This window comes from Lissotriton vulgaris, chromosome 3_1 (assembly GCF_964263255.1).
Source record: "Lissotriton vulgaris chromosome 3_1, aLisVul1.2, whole genome shotgun sequence".
Classification (NCBI taxonomy): domain Eukaryota; kingdom Metazoa; phylum Chordata; class Amphibia; order Caudata; family Salamandridae; genus Lissotriton; species Lissotriton vulgaris.
In genome coordinates, this window is record NC_141689.1 from 841,327,978 (window position 1) to 841,351,250 (window position 23,273).

The window sequence follows — 23,273 nt, forward strand, 5'->3', positions numbered from 1 at the left end:
GAAGAACGAGGAGAAATGAAAACATTTCTCCTTGATACGTATTGCTCGAGGAAGTGTAAGATTTTGGCACAAATCTCTCTCTACAAAGGTTTCTACATACAGATCTGCATCAAAACTAATTTATGGTTGTATAGCAAGACCCATGTACCACCCATAGAACTCCCTCTCAATTAAATGCACAGCCAACTTCACATTACTTTAGTGATCTATCAAATGTATATCCTGATATGTGTTAATAGTAAATCATAAGAACTTTCATCCTGAAGATGGTCCTATAGATGTCTCCACATTAGAGACCGAAACATCAACAATCCAACCCATTTTCTTTGTTACCATCCTCTCAGGAATTGTTCATTGTATAGCCAATTATGTTGTTCCTGTCTTTTAATGAGTGAAATAGTTTATGACAAAAGTGTTCATGACAAAAGAGCTGCAGTAAAGAATGTCCATCTCAGTCACTTTTGCCTTTATGTGAATTGTAATTTGTACACTTTTATATAACACAGCTTTTTACATAAATGTGGACTTTATTAAGTATACACCCATCTAGAATTGCTTATTTCTGTTGAGCTTTTTTCAGTTGTACGTTTGACTCGCTGTATAAATAAATAATTAATTTTGACATTCAATTGCAATTAAGCGACTATCTAGGGATTACGAAAATGTATGTCTGAGATCACTGAAGATTTTGATATTAAAAAGAATCCCTTGTAAGCACTATTACTTGACATTAGATAGCAAATCCAAGCGTAACACTTTGTGTCTGGCTGGCTTACAAACGTAACACAAACTCAACACAAATTGTTAGATTATCTGCTCCTTAGTGTGTGAAACAGAAGCACCACTTGAAGAATATACATCTGTTTATATGGCTAGATGGAAAAAGGGAACATCAGACAAAAGTAGAGTTTCACAGGCTATCTTTCTTTGGTATACGGGTCAGTCTCACATGGCACAGCAGCACTACACTTTACTACCAGTATGTTGTCTATTATTGGCTACAGTTGCTGAGGCGCAACTCTTCTGAGAAAGCCAGCTATCACCATTTCTGCAAGCTCTTTGGCACATCATTAGGGCTAAGCGTGAGTAAATCATTGGTACCTGCAACTTAGATTTCCTTTAAAAACTTTTACATGTTTATTAAGCTGTGACAACCTTTTTCTTTTTAAATAGTGGGAAAGCAGGGTGATGATGATGTTCTTGCTTTCTTGCACAACTGCAAGTGCATCACTGGCACTTCAAAACCATTGTTTTTCAACTGAACAGCAAACATGTCTCCTTGCTGCCGATGTGAACTCCCCAGGTGTGATATCTAGCACCTGAGTTAGGAGATATCTCAACTGGAGAGAAGCATCCCTACTGATAGCTTTCTAATGCTCGGGACTATGGCAGCCATGTTAGACAACAAAGAAAACACAGCTCTTAGTGCTGGGGTGGGGTTGCTAATTTGACAATATTATTCATGCAAATTCAATGAACTTTGCAGCTCTTCTCAAATTGTGAAGTCCCATTTTTGTCCTGACTTCAAAGATGTACTAATTCAGTTCATCCCCTCATAGAAAGAGAGTGGGGAGGTATGGAAGCCGATCCACTGAAATGCTAGGGGTAGCAGAAGCGACACATCAGAGGAAGACATGCTATATGACCTTTCTCCTGCTGTCACGCTCCCCTCAGATATCTGTTTCTCAACTGTCTTTGCTGGTACCTCTTTCACACGTGCCTTTTTCACATGCTGGTGTCTCTTTCTCATCCCTTCAGTCAACTCTATCTCAACTGTGCCTTTTTCACTGATATCTTTACAATATCTCACATCTTCCCCACTCCCACCTGACTTTCTCCCCAGTTCTGTCTTTTTTTACCTTTCCCCTTTCTCCAACCTTGCTTACATGTCGGTCCTTTCTCACCTGATTCTGTCTCAATATCACCTCCAGATCTCTCACCCTTCCTCCTCCCCACCTCACCCTCAGCATTTTTTCCTGACCTGTCTCTGTATGTTTCTCTAAATTTGATATTCACTCTCTCACAGTCAGGTCTGTCACTTAATCACCTTCCCTTCTTCCAGCTGTCAATTTCTCAGATGTCCACCTTCCTAAATCTCTCAACTGTCCTTCTCACCTGTCTCTTTATCACACCTTTCGCTCTCATACCTGTCTCTCTCATCATTGTCTTTGTCACCTCTCTCCACTGTCTATCCCCAACCTCTTTCCCTGGTTCTCATTAAATAGACCTTCTCAGTTGTCCTTCACCGCTTCACCCTGTCTCCCAGCCATGAGATGTATCATTCTGACAAGTGTAATCTACCTCCCTCTGTCTCTCAGTTCTCTATCACCAGCGGACTCTATATCATTTTCTCACACCTGTCTTGCTTAGCAATCTCTCTCTGATCTGTCTCTATCTATGTCACAACTCTCATAATGTCATCTCCTCTTACTAGTTTTCACATCTTCCTGAGTCTAAGCTGTCTCTTTGTCACATTCATATCTATCGCTTTCACCTGGCCCACTCTCTTTTACAGCTGTCTGTATCTTTCTCAAACCTTTCACCCATTTCTGACTCTCTATAATCCTTCTGTCTGTCTCTAAAACACACAAACATAAAACAAAAGCACATGCGCGCACACACAGACCAGTCTTGATCTCTCAACCTTTCTTCTTGCTGGTCTACATTTGTCATTCTCCCCTCATATCCTGTCATCGTCTTTCCCCTCTAGCACCTCTTCTTACACCTCTATCTCCTGTATTTCTTGCTTTTTTCCATGTTCAGGGGAATAGGGACATCTTTTTTGCTCTGCTTGCAACAATAAATGTTGTACAAGTTTTGTATGTTAATATGAGGCCAGGGGTCGCAATCAAATTACTAGGGGTCACATTAACCCGATGGGTGCTGCTGACGAGCTCAGCTCGTCAAGGCCGTTGAAACGTTCGCACGCAGAGCTACTTTCCCCCCTGTGCTGAACGTTCCAAAAACGGGTGCGGCTGTGATGAGATGAGCTTGGCATGAGGGCAGCTTCGCTGCACTTCATGACGAGCTGAGCTCGTCACCAGCACGGCAGCGCCGAGCGCGGTCCCCTCCCCCCGCAGTGAAGGGGTTAAGCAGGCCAAGGGCCGGAATTGCGTTCCCTGGCGACCCCTAAATGACATCAGTGTGGGGAGGTAACTTGTGCAAAGGCACTGATCAACAATATGGAAAGAATGAAAAATAGATTTGTTAATCTTGAATCCCCTTTGACCAGCTCAGCCAAACACTCACAATGGCATTTGGAACTAAAGGTGAAGCTCACACTTTTGGGCTGGCATGAACCACAACAATTGAAAACAGTAATTTTACCTTCACCAGCATCAAAACACCCTGTCAGCACCAGTCTTGTTTGGCATGACTCACGGGTGGGGGGGGGGGGGGCGGGTTGGGGTGTCGCGCAGGGGTGTTCACATGGGTTGGTGCAGTGGCTTAATTAAAAAAAAGAATAAACCTACCTTCCTGGGTCCTGAGCCGTTGCAGACTGGCTGGGTCTTGAGGTAAGGAACAAGAAGCAAGTAGCCTCCCTCCCCTCCCCTCCCCTAAGCCAATCACAATGCTGCAATGGCAGCTTTGTGATTGGTGGGGACGGCGCCCATTCGGGCGCCTATGGGGAGGCCATTTTCTCTATGTAGACTGCATGCAACCTACAAAGAGAAAAGGGAGAGTGCGCATGACAGGTACCAGTCAGGCCTCACAGCACTGGGCTAGCCAATCCTCCCCTGCTTTCCAGCAGGCCCGCCCATCAGCCGCCCCCAACCAGGCACTTCTGCTTTCTCGCAGTGCGAGAAGCAGAAACATAAAATGGTAGTTTTACCATTTTATGTTTCTGCTTCTCGTACTGCAAGAAAGCAGTGTGGCGACGCTCCTCCACCCTAATGGAGGAGCCGCCCCTGGTCAGCACTAAGGGCTGATTTGTATGAGTAATCCTTATGTTGATTGTGATTCGGTGAAATCCTTCTTGTTCAATAATCTGTGACACTTAGCAGAGTTGGCATTCTAATAGATACTTTTGAACTTTGCAATACAAATGAGAGAAATAGTTGAGCCCCTTCCTTTTTAGACTCACCTGCCTGCTGCAAGAAAGAAATGTCGATATGCCGGTGCCAAAGCAAAACTCCATCTATCATGAAAGACAATTACAATAAATATGCGGTGGAAAAATTGGGCTGTTCAATAGGCAAATGATACTTGTAAAAACCAATGAGTGCAGGAGGCTGAAATTGCATAACTCTCTACATAGATGATGCTACATCTGCAAGACAGCTAGAATTACAAATATGAAAATTCTTATGGATTTCGCTTTTCTCTTGTTAGCTGTCAAGGCTTCTACGATTTTTTATTCAGAACTTTGTTCTACTATAAAAACAGGATGTGATATTTACCCATACGTAAACTACTGATAATACTAGGCTATATGTATGAAATGTTACATTACTACAATTTCATTTTCTGCAGTCTTGCTAGGAAACCAACCGTTTAATTTTTTTAAAAATTGCCCAAAAATAATGCTTCCCTTGAGCAAGATTTGAGGCCATGTGGTACAAGTCTAACACATTCTCGTAAATAGACATAAGGAGAATTCGAGATCCTATGCGTGTTCTGAAAGTAGAATCAAAAGAACATTAGTGCAAGCAATCTATTTTGGTGATGCAGGGCAATCTGAAGTTGTTGGGCCATAATAATGTAGCTCATTCTGGTGCCCTGAGGTTTCTGTAGGACCCTCAAACTCGGTACAAAATTCACATTTCAGTGCTTGACTCTCAGGGTAATCAGGCAGAGTTTTCCAAAACTGAAACTGGAAGGTGATGTGGGCTAGAAACTCCAAACTCATTAATGTTCAAAATAAAACTCAACAAATCAATGTGCAGTCAGTGCTTTAATTTATGAAAATTAAACTTCTTTAGTGTACATACTACTAAATTCCACAATTGAATTAGCAAATACTTACAGGAACTCAGCTGGAATTATAAAGTAGGCCCCCAAAGGGGATTTTCATACCATAAAGCAACTAAGCCTTTGTATCTAGTTTGCTCCCATCATCTGCAAGGAATATGTCTCTTTACAACGCGTGGTGTTACCATGCATTGCTTTACATCGCAATTCGTTTCTATGACTTGCGCTAGATGGCTCGCTGGACTTAGGAATAGTATAAAATACTATTCCTACTCCACTTAGAGCAACAGCAGGGAATGTTTGGATTTAAAATCCAACACATTTCCTGGTGTTGCACACCACCTAGCGCAAATTCCAGAAACGACTTGCGATGTTAAGCCACGCGTGGTAACCATGTGTTACCTACCTGCGTGGTAACACCCTTGTTGAAATCGCTATTTCCCTCTGCAAGATACCATGTGTCAATCAATTGTTCCTTTTGCTTTTGTCTCCTTAAGTGGGAAGGGTATGCTCAGATGTGGGTCCTATGCTGTCAGCGCCACTGGATTCAAACTATCCTGCCAATGAGGGGAGATGCCCCAAAACCAGCCCCAGGATGCTTGTTTACTGCCCAGGGAGGACCTGGCATGACAGTTTGGTCTGAACTGTTCCCATGAGGGACTGGATCAAGACTGATTTGCATATGGCATAGTCCAAACTGGGGTGGCGAAGTGAGCTAAAGAATGATGATGGATTCAACCCAGATCCCTGTGACTGGGGGTAAATGTTTGCATTGTTCAGCATTCTGTCCATCAATTGTTCCTTTAGCTAAATCTAACAATAGAAATTCCCCTAAATAGCCTTATTGTAACACTATACGTGGCCTTTTCACAGTAATATACTTAAATATAATGGCTTTATCAAGGTATTCACAATTAAAAATGAAAGCATACTACCTTTGCCACTAAATCAGCATTCTTGACAACAAGCCTGGTAGATTTATGTACTCATGTGAGCTCCTGATCTCATCTAGCGACCTATCGAGCCCTTACATGGATCTAAGACATAATTCACCAAAATGCAGCTAACGGTTTAGCTGTGCTTTCCATTGAAAGAACATTATTTGATTTGCGTCTATCTTTGGCTCCTAAGAACAGATCTGTACCAAAGTTGCGACTGCTTAACACTGTCTGCTAAGGACCATACGTCCAAATGCCATGCAGTTCAGAGCAAGGGCATAACAGTTAAGGTGGCATCTAATTTTACCTTTCATTGGAAATGCTGCTGCATAACAGCTATGTAAGCAAAAACAATTCCCAACAGGTATCATGCAAAGACAGTTTCAATAATGTATGCAATATGCATTACACAAAGGAAGAAACCAAGGAGTCATTTGAATTTTTTGAAAAAAGGCAGTATTATTCACCAAGAGGCAGAAGGGAATGGTCTTTCACATGGCAATACAGTTAAATCAACACTGTACAGAGCAGATCATGTGACAACCCAGTGGCACTTGGTGCAAGGTGCTATATACAATTGGTGATAGTGAAGGTGCAAGTGCTAAAGTGAACAGCGTGATTGACGCATGGACTAAAGTATTTACATCAAATAATAGCTCCACAAAAACAAGTTGTAATCACTTAAAATAAGATTTGTCAAAAATTGAACAGGAGCACAAAACGTGATATGCGTCATATGATTCAAGCTGTGAAGTCGACGGCGTTTCGATCCCCTTTAGTCGGGATCGTCATCAGGACAGGGTTATCGATGGAACCAGTGAGTGGTACCCAGGCAGGGAAGCAGCGTGGGTAGCTGAAGTCCAAGCGCTCGCTCAAAAGTCGAAAGCTGATCGTTGATTGTATCTGATCAGCGGGCGGGATTTGCTGCGCCTGAGTGAATCAGGGCTGCGGAAGGCAATTGGGGCTCTTCTGGTGGGCGGCTGCGAGCATTTAAGCATAACAGCTAAGCATGTTATTGGATGAGAGCCCATGTAACTTTTCAGAGCATTAAAGAGTGCCATTTCCTTGGAAAGAAGAGGTACATCCACCATTTCCACAAACACAGGAGACTCAACAAGGTGGTACTGTTGCTCTTAGCACCATTAACAGCAGAAATGGTGCATGTATCCTAGGGTATTCACTGCAGTTGAACATAAGGAAAATGCAGGTGACACTGAGGGGCATATTATCAAGGGGGTTTATCTCCGCTTTTTTGGCTTTAAAAGCCAAGAAAGCGGAGATAAAATGATCTCCCTATTACCTAGCTGTCGCTAACACCAGTTAGCGACAGCTAGTAGGAGATAGCGACCATCTTGGGCCCCGCTTTGCATGTCAGTGATATTTATCACTAATGACATGCAAAGTGGGTGTGCCAAGATGTTAGTGACTGGAAACAGTCGCTAACATCGCTATCTCCTATTACCAACTTTTGGAGATATTCGCGCTTAGCGCGAATATCTCCAAAAGCTAACACCTGCCCTGAGCAGTTCTTAGCCATGTTATCCAATGGGAGGTGGATAACATGGCTAAGATCATTAGCTCGGTAATGCATGAATATCGCTGACTTTTCAGCGATATTCATGCATTGCGGCCGTTTTTTATCGCATTTGCGATAAACCTTGGAAATACCAAGGTTTATTTGCGATAAAAATCGCCGCAGGTCAGCGATAATTTTTTGTCTCTAACCAAGCAATAGCGATAATTATCGCTATTGCTTGGTAATATGCCCCTGAGTGCCTAGGGAAGACTGCAGCGCCTGAAAAACAGTATGACATCTGAGAGTTTTTCAACCATCCACTAGGTGAGAAATCATCACTGATGCAGGATCATCTAAAACCAAAGCACAAGAAACAGTACAGGAGGTCCAGCATGGCCTCTCTCCAATAAGAGCTGAAGAAAAAAACTGCTGGACACCTTGAACAGTCCACCAAGATGTGCCACAAGTTATTCTACAATGAATAGAGAAGTTCAACCCTCAATTGATCATTTTCGTACTTTATGCAGCAAAAGAACATCCGCTGTGGGGAGCAAAAGTATTGGATTGGGAAATGATGGAGAAGAACTTCATGGCAGCAGGTATGAGGAGAGTAATTGATAACAATGGTGGATGTTTTAATTGGAATGATTATATTGTGTAAAATACATAATGTGGAAAATGGTTGTTAAAAATTGAAAAAGACACTCCAATTAATAGTAGAAAAGACTGCACATCATGGAACCGGCGTACATATCATGTATCATTATGGCTTCTTCAGATAGTTGAACTCCATCAATGGCGGATTAGCATCTTGCATGCCTTGATCAGACAGCAATTGAATTCATGAAAACATGGGCAATGACATGACTTTTAATCTGATATAACTTTTGTTTGATTAGAAAAAAAGGATGGGTTGTGTGTGAATGTGAGGTTGTTGTACATCTGTTTATGCTGTCTTTTGTTTACAGATCTGCTATAGCTTAGATCTAGGGATAACGCTCCAGAAATTCACTGATGACATTCTACTAATTTGGAATGGATCGGCCGATTCCTTACTACCCTTCATGGTCTGGCTTAATTCCGCACAGGAACATCTCAGATTCACGAGTGAGACCAAGCTAAATGACCTACCATTTCTTGATGTCATTATACATGCAGAAGACGGAATACTGGGAACATCACTCTTCCGCAAACCCACCGAACGTAACACTTTGCTACATTATTCTAGCAATCACCCCAGAGGACTACGTGATGGGCTCCCTTTTGGCCAGTTCCTAAGAATCCGACGCAACTGCAAATGGCGCAAAGACTACTTCCGGGAAGCAGACATCCTGGCCCTGAAACTCATCAACAGAGGCTACCCGCGAAGACTGGTTAAACAAGCAAAGAAACGAGCATGGTACAACCACCGCGAGGACCTACTGACGCCGAACCAAAATAAAAAATCTATGGATAGAATCCCCTTTGTCACTGTTTTTAGCCCAAACAGCAACCAGGTGGCTAAAATAATCAAAAAGAACTGGCCAGTGTTACGTTTTGATGAACATTTTCACGCACCACCTCTTTTTTCCTACCAGAGGGGCAACAACATTGCCAACCATCTTGTACGGGCAATTACTTGGCCCACCACCACAACTGAAAAACATACCATCACTGCTGCATGGGGATTAAGTCCGGTCATTGGACACTTTAAATGTCAATCATGTAGTGTCTGCGAATTAACCTGGAACACCAAAGAGTTCGTCTACAACGGCCATACCCACCAGCTATCCCACCATTCTAACTGCAAGACCCAAAATGTCATCTACGCTATCCGTTGTCCATGTGACCTTATCTACATTGGCCAGACCACCCAAATGGTCAAACAACGGATAATACAACATAAGAGCAGAATTAACTGCAAAGTACTCACTGCTCCACTTGTCACTCATTTTCTGGAAAAATCACACACGGACATGGACTTGAGATGGATGGTTATTGAAAAACCGACATTACCCATCAGAGGGGGGAACATGGCAACTCTACTCAATAGAGCAGAATGCAAATGGATTGCACGAGTTGACTCGGTCAACCATGGGCTAAATACTCTTGATGAGTGGACAAGCACTATCTCAATCTAAGCATAACACCTCTCTAAACAGCCCCCTGCCTTGTACTCTCCAATCCATTCTCAGTACATCATTGCTCTAACTATGCATTGTGTATGGGACTGCCTTGCATTTAACCGGCCGGTTTTATACCTTGCAGCCCCATGAATTGTATCTGTCCTCCATGTTAGAATGAAATACTCTTTAAATCTATGAACTGTATCTGTTCTCCATGTGAGGATGTAATACTCTTATAATCTATTAATTGTTACACTGCGAACCTTTTGTGTCCCATTTCTCTAGTCCAGTGATTTGTACCTAATCATCCGGTTTTATACCACAACTGACCACATGTAATCCCCAATTGGACACTGTATTTATCATACCAAAATGTAATGGAACCATGTACACTTAATTTTGTGCTTGCAATGCTGTCCATTGTATGAACTACCCCGCCTCCCCCGTAATCCGAGCTTAAGTCCACCTGACACGCCTCTCAAATGTGTCAGCCCTTTGTGATCTGTCCCGCTAAACTTTCCTCTCGCCTTCCGGCTTGTCAGTTTAACCCTGGTAATGCTGCGACACGCCCCCACAGCTCTAGACCAGTCAGGGCTTTCCTCTAGCCAACCGCTTCCCGCTTCACTACGTTTCCTAGACAACGTTGTGACACGCCCCCCTCCCGGCCTCTCGCGTTCCCGGGTCACCGCCCCCAGCCCTTCACTTCCTGATTTAGTTACCGGCGTCTCCCCGACACCGGGAGCTGCAGCATTCATTGCCTGGAAGCCGAACCGCCAGATGAGCCCTTTTTGCCGTCTGCTGCCCTGCTTAAGTCAGGTAAGACCCTGTACCCGACGACCGCAGCGGTTCTACTGTAGACCCTGTCTTGTCTACTGCCGCTATCGGCGCATACTCATTCCCACTTCCTTTTCCCCTCAGGCATAGCAAGTCCCGCCGCTGATCCGTTAATTCTTCAATCAGGTAATTTGACTCATCCGGATAACTAGGTCTGTATCTATTCCCCCTTTTGGGTAATTGACCTTTACATATTCTTGCCTCCCCACAGTCTTTGACTTTGAGCGACCGCCTGGACTTCATATACCCATACAACATAACCTGGGTATTATTGTAAGTGTTTCCCTTTCTTAAACACCCGTCACCTTCTATCACCCGTCTCACCGCAGTTACCCAATTTACAAACTAGAGCACTTGATCACACGTAAAATAGCCCTTAAAACCTTGTCCGCCCCGCTAAGACTTGTACCACAATTTAGTCACCTCCTAATTACACTTGACTACCCCCGATCCGGCCACCACTACCATTGCACCCCATACACACCTTGACTCTCACTATCCTGCAGGTAACCCAAACACCAACCCACCTGCCTCACTCGCCCTCCTCCGCCCTCTCCCTCCCTCCCCCCGTTTTGTACCAGGTCTTCCCGCTCAATCTGCCCCTTGTTGCCCACAGCACTGTTCCCATCGACAACCCTGTCCTGATGACGATCCCGAGTTAAAGGGGATCGAAACGCCGTCGACTGTACAGCTTGAATGACACGACGCAAACCACGTTTTGTGCTTCTACTTGAATAATTGTATTCTAAATAATTACAACTTGTTTTAAGAAGCCATTACTTGATGTTAATAATTTGTTTCTTGCACCGTCCACGCTGCTGTTTTTAGCACTTGCACATTCACTATCACCAATTGTACATAGCACCTTGCACCAAGTGTCACTGGGTTGTCACATGATCCACTCTGTACAGTGCTGTTTTAACTGTATTGTCATGTGAGACTTTCCTGTTGCATCTTGGTAAACAATACCACTTCTGTTGAAAAATTATTGACTCCTTGGTTCTTTCCTTTTCAGTAATGCATATTGCATACACTACTAAAACTGGCTCAGAATAAAACCTGTTGGGAATTGTTCTTGCTTACCAGAAATTCACTGGGCATGAGTTGCTGTGGGTTGGTAAAATATCGATGTTTAAATCATTGCAGTTTCGGTGTTATGAACATTCTGATGATTCATTAGAAAAATAACAGTTAATTGCAACAGCGACAAACTAATCTACATGATCATCTGCCAGTGTGGTCTTTGCTACGTGGGTATCACCATGTGGAAGATCAAGACACTGCTATTTGAGCACAAAAGCACCATTCGGTGCAAGAAAAGATCCAACAAGATGAAGAAACACTTCTTCAATTTCAATCACACCGAAGGAGATCCATACTGGACTGTCCTAGAGCAACCTTGGATTCCAGCACATGTCACAGATATATCCAAATTTCTGCTCAGACATGAACAACGCTGGGTATACAGGCTCAAAAGTGACACTACGGGACTCAATGACGAAATTCCCTGGTTCAATCTCTAAAACGCATGCACATACTAGCCCTTACATCACCTATAATGTTGCAATCCTTTTTGCTCACACTAGCATTCCAATTTATAATGACAAAACATAAGATCATTTGGTCATTTACAATGCAGAACTTGAACATATCACATAATGTAGTTATAATTATTTTACGGAGAACGCTGTCTGCCACATGTAGCCGTGTTTCCCGCCCTTTAGACCAGTTCTCCTTTAGTATCACTAATTAGATGTGTTCAAATTCATCTCTATAATGATGAAGTGGTTTGCCCTTAAACTAATATAAATAATAGGCACAGCCCTATTGCCATGCTTACTACATACACCATTTATAAATATATGGGTGTCCACTTTATGTGCACCAGTGGTTTGTTCAATTCAAAGCATCTTCAAGCAATGCAGTGGGTTACGCAATAAAGTTTCATTAAAAAAAAAGTTGCAGTACATAGTGGCTTGCTAGCGCACATGTGCAATACTTGTCACTTTAACCTGATCGCGCATGCGTGGGTCGACCGTACGATAACTAGACAAGCATCTCTAACGGACACCTAGGGACCCTCGTAGTTAGCACGCCAGACCACATACACCAGACATAGACTATTTAAGAGCCTCGCAAACTTCTTGTCCGCTATCTCCGTCTGCAGTTTCTGTACTGTGACGGGGTACCAATGGAAAGGTAAGCAAAATGCAGCATGTTATCCTTACTGTTTATCATCATGACACCGTCTGTCCACAGAACTCAAGTCCCCTATAATCTGATTAGCTTCTGACCTGTTAGGTCCTACACTAGTCTGGTACACATAGCAGCGATTAGTCCCATTGTTTGACTATAGAGCACCACTTTGTCAGATTGGTTATTTGTCAGCGCTCATTAACTACATATGAGGCTGCCTCCTAAATCAATATTAGCAGCAAACTCTTGTGTCCATCTTGGTAACTATGGCTTTTGGAATTGCTCTGCTTTTTAACAACTTTGAACACATCTAATCTTTAATTCTCACACCAGTCAAATCCCTCTAGATTGGTCTTTTTATCATTGCTCCATGACTTCTAGTGAAGCTGCCTACGATTTCCTTAATTAGCCTGTAGACCCATGTGATCAGTAACCCTGGGCAATGAACTCCGCTCCTCTAGCAGAGTTTGCAGATATTTGTTAACTACGCATTTGATTAAAAACACAGAATTTAGGCAAAAACTGAGTTCCTTTACATAGCGGAGTCAGCTACTAAACTGCACCCACAAATGCTTTAATAAAGCAACTTTACATACTAAAAAGCATATAACCAATTCACAAAAGTGAACTTTGAAAATGAAAAATATCAGGCAATGAGAGAGGTGATGATTTTGGTGTCCCCTTTACCTAGAGGGAGGGCCAATCAGATGCCTTAAACACGAAGAGCATATCATGCTAAACATTTCAGTGGTGGTCCCGTCCTCTTAAGACCATCCCAAGCACAGTTATGGGCAAAAAAACAATCCTAACCAAAGACCCAGCAAAGCATTATGGCTGAGATACCCGCCACCCCCTCTCAACACAATCCCCAAAAGGAGGGAAACCGGAAACAGTTCTTAAAGTTTTTGGATGTGGGAGGGAGTGACCCTCCCGGCCGTATTTATTAAAACAAAAAATTAAAACATTAAACGTTTCATGTTATGTACAATTTCATTATCACATTGCGATGTTTGGCTAACCTTAACATATTCTCTAATACAGAGGTTCTCCTAGCCGAACTAGCATCCTACAAAAACATTCTCTAGAAACACTGAAATTGTACATCCTAACGTTTAAGGGCCAACGGCAAGGTCATAACCGGTGTCAAGATCCCTAACCAGACTTACCCCTCCCACTTGGGAGGGGCGACAGCACAGAGGCTTACCTCAAGTGCAACTACTAACAATTTCCCTTGACTTGACGGGGGCACTTAAGACTCGACGCCATTTAAAGGTCGTTCGAAGACTTGTGTGTGGTATCTAGAAGGTATCGTGGACCTCCCCCCACCCCACACAACTTACCGCATCTGCCGTCGCAGATGACACTGGCCCCGGGAAATTCCCCCAGGAGGGGGCTGTAACCCCTCCTACAAAGGAAGGGGCCTTGACCGCCTTTCCTTTACTTCCGGCGACCCGCCCTTAGACGGGACCGCCTCCCCATTGAGGGGCCAATGGCCACCTCTCCCGAGCGCTCCCATCCGTGTTGGGTGACGCCCACTCATAGGGATCTACCAATTAGTGCTCACCGATCATGACCTTACCGCCTACCAAAAATAAATACGACAATTCCTACTCAAACCTAAGAAAACATTGGTCGCTACGACCAAAAGAACATGCTTAAAATGCAACACTACATCAAATCATTTTAATCGTAACAACTTACACGACATTCACCATACTTTATTATGATCAACAACAAACTGATACTTTCACAGCCTGTAAACGAAATGTAAAACATACTTATAAAAATTCACTTTATTGCACAACGACTTGCTGTCCTCAGGGGCTGGTGGGTGGGTCAAAATTGGCTCTTCGTTCTGTCCCGAGCTCACGGGTAGCGAGGAGGTGCAGCTTCGGAGCACAAGAACAAGAGGACGTCTTCTGGTCTTGCGTCTCTTTTTATCCGTCTTCAGGGCGGGCGAGAACCCGCCCCTGCCTGCCCCTAGGGCGGGGCTGGCTACGTCGGTGTCTAGGCCAGCCCCCTCTAGGGCGGGAAAAGGCGCGCCCCGGCTACGCCGCTTCGGGCATACCAGCCGAGACGCGCCTCCCGCCCAAAAATGGCTTCCCGGGGGGATCGAGGCACTCCGCCATACGTTCGGGGGGACCGAGTGGTCGCCCCTTTCCATATGGCTGAGATACCCGCCACCCCCTCTCAACACAATCCCCAAAAGGAGGGAAACCGGAAACAGTTCTTAAAGTTTTTGGATGTGGGAGGGAGTGACCCTCCCGGCCGTATTTATTAAAACAAAAAATTAAAACATTAAACGTTTCATGTTATGTACAATTTCATTATCACATTGCGATGTTTGGCTAACCTTAACATATTCTCTAATACAGAGGTTCTCCTAGCCGAACTAGCATCCTACAAAAACATTCTCTAGAAACACTGAAATTGTACATCCTAACGTTTAAGGGCCAACGGCAAGGTCATAACCGGTGTCAAGATCCCTAACCAGACTTACCCCTCCCACTTGGGAGGGGCGACAGCACAGAGGCTTACCTCAAGTGCAACTACTAACAATTTCCCTTGACTTGACGGGGGCACTTAAGACTCGACGCCATTTAAAGGTCGTTCGAAGACTTGTGTGTGGTATCTAGAAGGTATCGTGGACCTCCCCCCACCCCACACAACTTACCGCATCTGCCGTCGCAGATGACACTGGCCCCGGGAAATTCCCCCAGGAGGGGGCTGTAACCCCTCCTACAAAGGAAGGGGCCTTGACCGCCTTTCCTTTACTTCCGGCGACCCGCCCTTAGACGGGACCGCCTCCCCATTGAGGGGCCAATGGCCACCTCTCCCGAGCGCTCCCATCCGTGTTGGGTGACGCCCACTCATAGGGATCTACCAATTAGTGCTCACCGATCATGACCTTACCGCCACAGGTCCGGATAGTTGACCGGCTATCCGGACCCCCCACAAAACTCCTACCTAAAGGTCATGTTTTAACGATTTTAACCAAGCTAGGAAGTCACCTATGAGTAACTCATTCCCCACCCTCGACAAATGCACACCATCCCCCAGATACATACTGTCCTCATTAATACAACTATGCGAGATCGAATGCAATGTCTTGGAACGGAACAACCTACTCACTTTGTTATTCAATTTTCTAACAGAATGATTCAAAGCAGGGATCGAGATAGCCCCCCGCCACACTTTTCGTGGGATCACATGAGACCACGCAATTATGCACCCCGGAACTCTCCTCGCTAACCAACTTACCGTGGAAAGCATAGCCTCCAGGAGAAGTCGTCTACCGGTGGTGACCATATCATTGCCCCCCAAATGCACTATGACTATGGACGGCGGTGACCTCATCCGCTCTAACAAACCCTCAAAAAATTCCTGAAACTGGTCAATACAGAGACCGCCCCTTCCGTAGAAGGACACTCTGAACCCGTATTCCCCAGGTACGTGAATCATGTCACCTGCTTTGAATACGTCTGCGGCCCGTCTCACGTATGAGTGGCCCACGACCCACACCTCCTTCCTCACAGACGGTGACGTGCGACCGCTGGCCTGGTGTTGGGTCGACTGCACAGTCCGCCCTGCCGCGTAGGCTTGCGCAACTGAAAACAAACAAAGGACAAGAAGCGTGAGTACATGATTACAGCTTCACAACATGTGCAATCGCACGTACCTCTTATAACAATTGGAGGACCAGCGCCCCACACGTTTCACTTGTTCTACATTAAGACCCCTGGCTGTAGCCTCAGTGGCAGCCCCTATTCGAAAGGAATGGGTCCCAAATTCGCCCGGGTCCAAGCCCGCTGCGGCAATGGCCATTGCAAGCACCCGCTGAAACTGAAACCTCGTCAGCGGGGTGGCGTCTGCATGCCTCAACAATGTCCCCCCCCATGATGCCACCCTTCGTGCTAGGTAATCTTCTAAGCACTGTACCGGACACATGGATGACTCGGGGTTCCTGCGAATGATCGTGCAGTCCCCTCTCCCATCTTGGTCAGTCTTGGACCTGAGAAAGGAGACAATCATCGCATCACCCCTGATCTGAACATGTTCCCTGCACAAGCCCCCCGTCACATCCTGTTTGTTCCTTGCAACTAGCTCACTAACTCTCATAGCCCCGTGAAATGCCAGCGTAAATGCAGTCCGGAACAAACAGGTCTCGAAAGGGGACGAGCATGTGTTAGGGAGTGTGGCCAGTAACTGGGACAACCTGTCTAAACCTATCGGTCGTCTTACGTCTACTCTGCGACCCTCTAGGCGTTGCCACCCACGCAGCGCTTTCTGTACTGTAAAAGACGCTGTTGGGTCCAGGATGCCATGGGCCCTGGCAACAAAAGAAATGGCGGCACGATGCCTTTGGGCCGTAGCCACCGATTTCCCAGCCCTACGTAAGGACATCAGAAAAAGTACAACCCACTCTTCCTGACCCCAAAGTCCCCCTCTCTCTGGCCCCAAAAAGGCTAAATAGGCCTGGAACGCCCCTTCATATGCCTTCCTTGTCCTGGGTGCTAGACTTTCTCCCACGAGGTGACGAAGTTCGGGGCACCGAGAGACCAGAGAGCTTCGGGGAAGGGTGCCGGCTCCGGGTCCGCTGAAGGAAGGAAACCCGAGAAAGCCTGCATGTGAAAACGAGACAGTGCATCAGCAGCCTGATTCATCACCCCTGGGACATGTTTTGCTCTGAATACCACGTTCAGTTGCATACACAGTAGGACAATTTCTTTGAGCAGCCTCAAGATCAATTTACAATGTGCTGCCTGACTATTGATGCATTCTACCACGGTCATATTGTCGGACCAGAACACGACAGAATGATCTCTGAACCCTTCCGGCCAGGTTCTCAGGGCCACCAGAATGGGAAATAGTTCAAGGAAAGCAATATTACTCGTTAGCCCCTTCTCGTGCCACCATAGGGGCCACCTTTGAGCAGACCACTTTGTGCCGAAGATGGCGCCAAAGCCTATGCTTCCTGCTGAATCTGTCCATAGCCCAAGCTCTTCTGAGGACACGGCTGGCTTGTTCCAGACGACTCGGCCATTGAAGTCCGCCAAAAATGCTAACCAAATCCGCATGTCCTGGCGGACCTCAGCCGATAACCTCGTGCGATGATGACCCCCCTTCAGGCCAACCATCGCTTGGGCAATTGAGCGGGAAAAAGGGCGAGCCATTGGGATCACCCTCAAGGCAAAGTTCAACTTTCCCACTAATTGTTGCAACTGATGCAGTGTAACCTTAGATGCATTCAAACATACTTGGAGGGCTGCCCTGAATTTTAACACTTTGCTAGCTGGTAAACGGAAACACCCCTCCCTTGAGTCCAACTCGATCCCCAAAAACTCGAGGCAAGTCGTGGGACCCATAGTTTTACCCGGTGCCAATGGCACGCCAAAATGACCCATCAACACACAGAATTCAGCTAAGGCCTGAGCACATTCGGGATTTCCGGCGGGACCAAGGAACAAAAAGTCGTCAAGGTAGTGCATTACATTTCGGAAACCCGTTTTCTTCGTGAACACCCATTGCAGGAAAGTACTGAATTGCTCAAAATAAGCACATGATATAGAGCATCCCATTGGCATACACCTATCCATGTAGATTGACCCCTGGAACCTGAATCCCAAAAGACGCTGATCGTCTGGGTGTACCGGGAGCAACCGGAACGCTGACTCGATATCTGATTTCGCCATCAACGTCCCGGGCCCCAGGCGATTCAAGATGGCTACTGCCTCATCAAACGATGCGTATCGCACCGCACAAACTTCTGGATCAATTGCGTCGTTCACCGAAAGGCCGTGTGGAGCAGACAAATTATGGATCAAACGAAACTCACCTGGGTCCTTCTTGGGGACCACCCCTAACGGAGAACAAACAAAATCCGGTACCGGGAGTACCCTAAACGGGCCAGCGACCCGTCCCCGGCTAACCTCTTTCTGAATTTTTTCTTGCACCACAGATGTATGTTGTAAAACAGAAAGTTGATTTTTGCAAATCCCTACACCCTGAAAGTCCCCTACCGGGATGCGGAAACCATGTGAAAAACCGTTCCGCAGCACCCCAGCAGAAGTACGATCCGGGTATTCACTGAGCCAGGGAATCATCGCCAAGGTATCAATCGGGGTTGGTAAAGGCGCCCCTCGGACTAGTTTAGACCTGTTTGGCGCCTCCCTTACCCCCATTCTCACCCGTTCTGGCTCTGCACGATGACTCAGGATGGGACGACCCACACGTACTACACTCATGTTTGAATTTACACGATCCCGGAGGTCTGGTACATTTCCCTTTGTTGAAATTAAAGCAGAAACCCTTCCTCCCTGTATTGCCTGCGGGCCTCGACTGATCGTCGGTGCTCGTACTTGGTCGAAAGGGCGTCCCCACATTTTGGCGGGAGTAATCTACAACATTGCTCCCAACCAATGGCATCTTTAACATTCCTGATTCTTTCATTTTATCCCATGTTACAGAATCGTAACAATCCCAAGTCAAACCCTTGTTATGTTCCTTTTCTTTCCTGAACAGATTGTCATAACAAAACCAATGGTTACCTTGATACGCTGTCGAGTAACCCATAATTCGTGATTGATAAATGGGAAATTCAGAAAGCAACTCGGGCCTACGTTCCCCCAAAATCGATGTAAAAATACCCCACGCATTGCCCCAGTTGCCAATATTCTCATTTACCTTAAAGGCGGCCATTTTTGCGCGCCAAACACTCGGATGCATTAGGTCCTTCTGACTTTTAACATGCTCCACCTCATAATGATCAACAAGCAAGGAGAAAATATTCACGTACTCCCCAGCCCAGATCTTTTCTTTTATAGCTAAAGGCACATGTTGTCCCAATCTCTCTCTACGAGAGGGTGCTGACTCGTCCCTTGCAATCGGCAATGGCCGCTTACCTGCACCGGACGCAGCTTCGGCCGCTTGCGGCTTGTCTATTCCCGCCAACGGCGCAGTCACTTTAGCTGCATCTCTCTTCTCACGAAGCCCTTTTATCAGCGCCTGTGCCTCGGCAGCCGTGGCGCCATCACTACTATCCCCCAACCAAGCTGCTAGCTGTGCTGCCAGCTCGGGGGGCATGTCTTCTTTGGATGTCGGGGTGACGACAACGGGGATTGGATTCCCCTCCCTTGGTACTGGGGTCGGAGCCTCGAGCGGTACAGAGGGGACCGGGACGTCTCCACCGGCTGGAACCCTTCTCGGCCTCTTAGGTCTCCCTCCAGCCGGCGCAGGGCCCGAACCCTCCTCCCCGTCCCGTATCGCCAACCGTTTCTTTATGTCGGACACCTCTTTGCAAAGGGCCCGCACCATCTGGTCGGTCGTCATTCTCTTTGCGACTTTCTTTGGCATTTCTCCGACGAAGTATCTAGAAGACAAAGAAAAAGATCAAAACGCTCAAAATTGGCTCTTCGTTCTGTCCCGAGCTCACGGGTAGCGAGGAGGTGCAGCTTCGGAGCACAAGAACAAGAGGACGTCTTCTGGTCTTGCGTCTCTTTTTATCCGTCTTCAGGGCGGGCGAGAACCCGCCCCTGCCTGCCCCTAGGGCGGGGCTGGCTACGTCGGTGTCTAGGCCAGCCCCCTCTAGGGCGGGAAAAGGCGCGCCCCGGCTACGCCGCTTCGGGCATACCAGCCGAGACGCGCCTCCCGCCCAAAAATGGCTTCCCGGGGGGATCGAGGCACTCCGCCATACGTTCGGGGGGACCGAGTGGTCGCCCCTTTCCATATGGGATGAAGTTAGCAGTGAGCAGTGAATATTAATAACATCCATAGGTTTGGAAGGATCCCAAAATCATCACATTTCTCTCACTGCTTGCTAAATTTGTCACTTTTGTGAAATGACTATATGCATTTTAGCATGTAAAGACAGAGATACTTGTTAATTTACCAAAAGTCTCTGTTTTATTAATTGGGAGTCAGATGGAGCGAAGTTGCAAAATTCACAGAGTTTTTGTTCCTCTTTGTGGAATTCCGCATAGTAGTACTCCGCCAACTACGCCCACCCTTAGTGAGCAGGCTACTCTAGTGAACAAACTCTGTAACTGGGCTGCTTGGAGTCATTCCACAGTTTAACTACTCAGAGTAAGGCATTCTTTCAATTCAAACACAAGTCTCTCGACATTTGCTAATTGGGATTGTTAGGTTATTCTGTAGTGCACCTCCCATTGAATATGTCATTTGGTAGTGCTTCAAATCCAAACATCATCCTTTGACATTTTTTTGCTATGTGGAGATATGAAACACAATCGTACTAGATGTTGCGATCTATTAACTACACACCCAATAAGCAACCAAGTTCTTCATGGTTTTTTGGAAGACTTTGCTGCTTACTAGACAATAACGATCCAAACCATTCTGTTTTTTTTTCTGGGAAGTTACGCTTTTAAAGTTCCCATGCACTGTACTAAGCCCAATTGGGATGGACTCACCAAAACATCTCTCTTCAGATCAGTGTCTACATTTAGTTGTCACTATGTGTGACACATGGTCTCCTTTTTATTTTTTACAGAGCTGGCCCCTTTCCCTGAGCTGTTGCCCGGTAGAGGTGTGTCTAATAATCCAATACTCTTGGGTAAGTTACTTATACAAAATAAGAAGAATGTTCATAATATTAGCATGTATGAGTACCCATACAGTTGTCAGAAGGATATATACCTAATCCTTATGAATGAGCACGTATTGAGATAGTTGTTTGACTGACTTGTTGCATTTGTTTATTTGCCTAGTTTTATAAAACAGTGCTTTTTATCAAATGACAGTCATATATCCCATCTAATATTAGATATGGGAAACAATAGTGTATTTACCAAACCACACCTATAAATGTGTTAGTATTACAAAAATTGTGAAAAAGCAAAATGGCACCTCACATGCACACCACCAGTCGAGCTTGCTGATTAGTACTCACCAGCTATGCTAACTTTTATCATCATCTGTAACCATTTTACTTGAAAAATATATAGTGTCCGAAAGAAAAGTGCTCAAAATTTATTTTTTCAAAAACACCATCTGTGCTTTGCGACGGCCACACAAACAAGACCCAGTGCAATATAAAACTGAAGTAAGGCGCACAATTTACCAATTTTATTCTTTTCTTGTGCTCTTATTCAGAAATGTAAAACCGGCTGCATTTATGCAGACCACTTCCTTTCTCAGCCAACATGTTTCATTGCCAATCAATCTTTCAGGCAATTTTGTCAGGGCAGGGTCATTCGTCTCTAGTATTGGCCATTGGTGCAATTTCTAAAAAATGACTGTCAAATGACAAAACAACACAATAGCTCGGTTACTATAGCACTTCTTCTCACTCCACTTAGAAAACACATACATCACTATAGGGCATTTCATTATTCGTCATTACCATGTGGTAGCCCAGGTCAGTCGTACCAGCTTTCCACTTTTTGCTGTAAGTTCCTCTTTTCATGTGTGTGTCCTAAAATAAGTATCTGGATACAAATGCACTGAGTGAAAAACTCTTGTCTTTGACCCCATTCCTTCCCTCTTTCTTTCTATCCCTTTTGGGAACATTCCGGGTTTTCTACACCACCTTCTTATATGCTCATGCTTTTTCACAATCTTTCTCCCTCTTACTATCCCCATAGAAGATCCTGCCAGCTTGTCCCTCGGCTTTTTATCTCTTTGTATCAGTGTATCCTGTATCCATAATATGCACCATGAACATATCTAACTCTATGTACTTGCAGCGTTTCAATATTCTCACACTCTGCTTGCCCATCAATTTCGCTACTAAAAAATGCTTTGTCACCTCACCTTAAATGTTGCAAAATACTCCCAAGTAAACTCCGCTATATACTGCAGGTTCGATTTATATTGCCGCCCTTCTTGACTCTGACGCGTCTTCTCATCTCTCTGTACTGACTGTGCCGTACATGCGTGTTTACAAAGGGCAGGGTCTCGCGTTACTCGCTTCTGGTCACGTGATCCACTCTAGGACCATGGCGGCCTTCTTAAACTTCTCCCTTTTTCTTGAAAACACCACAAATCTAGTACTCCACATTCTCAGGACCCGTCTTGCATTGTGTTCATTTTTGTTGTGGTAGTATATCAATTTATAAATACGAGTCTCGCCCATCCCTGTGATTTTGGCATTTGCATATTTAAAATTGATATAAGAAGTGTACCAGTAAATCATGATTTCCTAATGCCACCCCATCTAGCTAAGCCCCCCACATTTCTCAGGGGTCTACAAGTTATTACCTGCAGACAAAGTATGCTACCACATACAAACTCATTTTACCACTCAATATTCATGGTGGTCATTTTAGGTTGGTGCCCGATCTCAATGAAGTTTATTGTTCTACTGTGTCATTACATTACAAACACCAAAAGGTTTTGTACGTACACCACAATTGAAGTGAAACTGAGGAACCTTCTCACGGACACCAACAGAACCAACGACTTATGAATGGATACTTTACACTTTGTTCATTTCTTACTTTGTTCCATTCAATAAAATTGTTTAATCAAGTTTGTTCACATCTCTCTTGGAAAATCCTGCATGCCTCTTTCCTTGCAAGCACCGTCTCTATACTGTATGGATCTCCTGTGACCTTTTCCGGGACTACCCACGTAAAAGAATGTTTACTTTCTTTATAGTGTTGCACTGATTTTGTGAAAAGTTTACCTGCTCTGATAGTGCTCAGGTGTTTCTGCACTCTTACTTTAATCTTACGTGTTGTAAGGCCTATATATTGTAATCCACATTCACATGTTAGTCGGTACACCGCGTTAACCGTGTTGGCGTTACTGAAT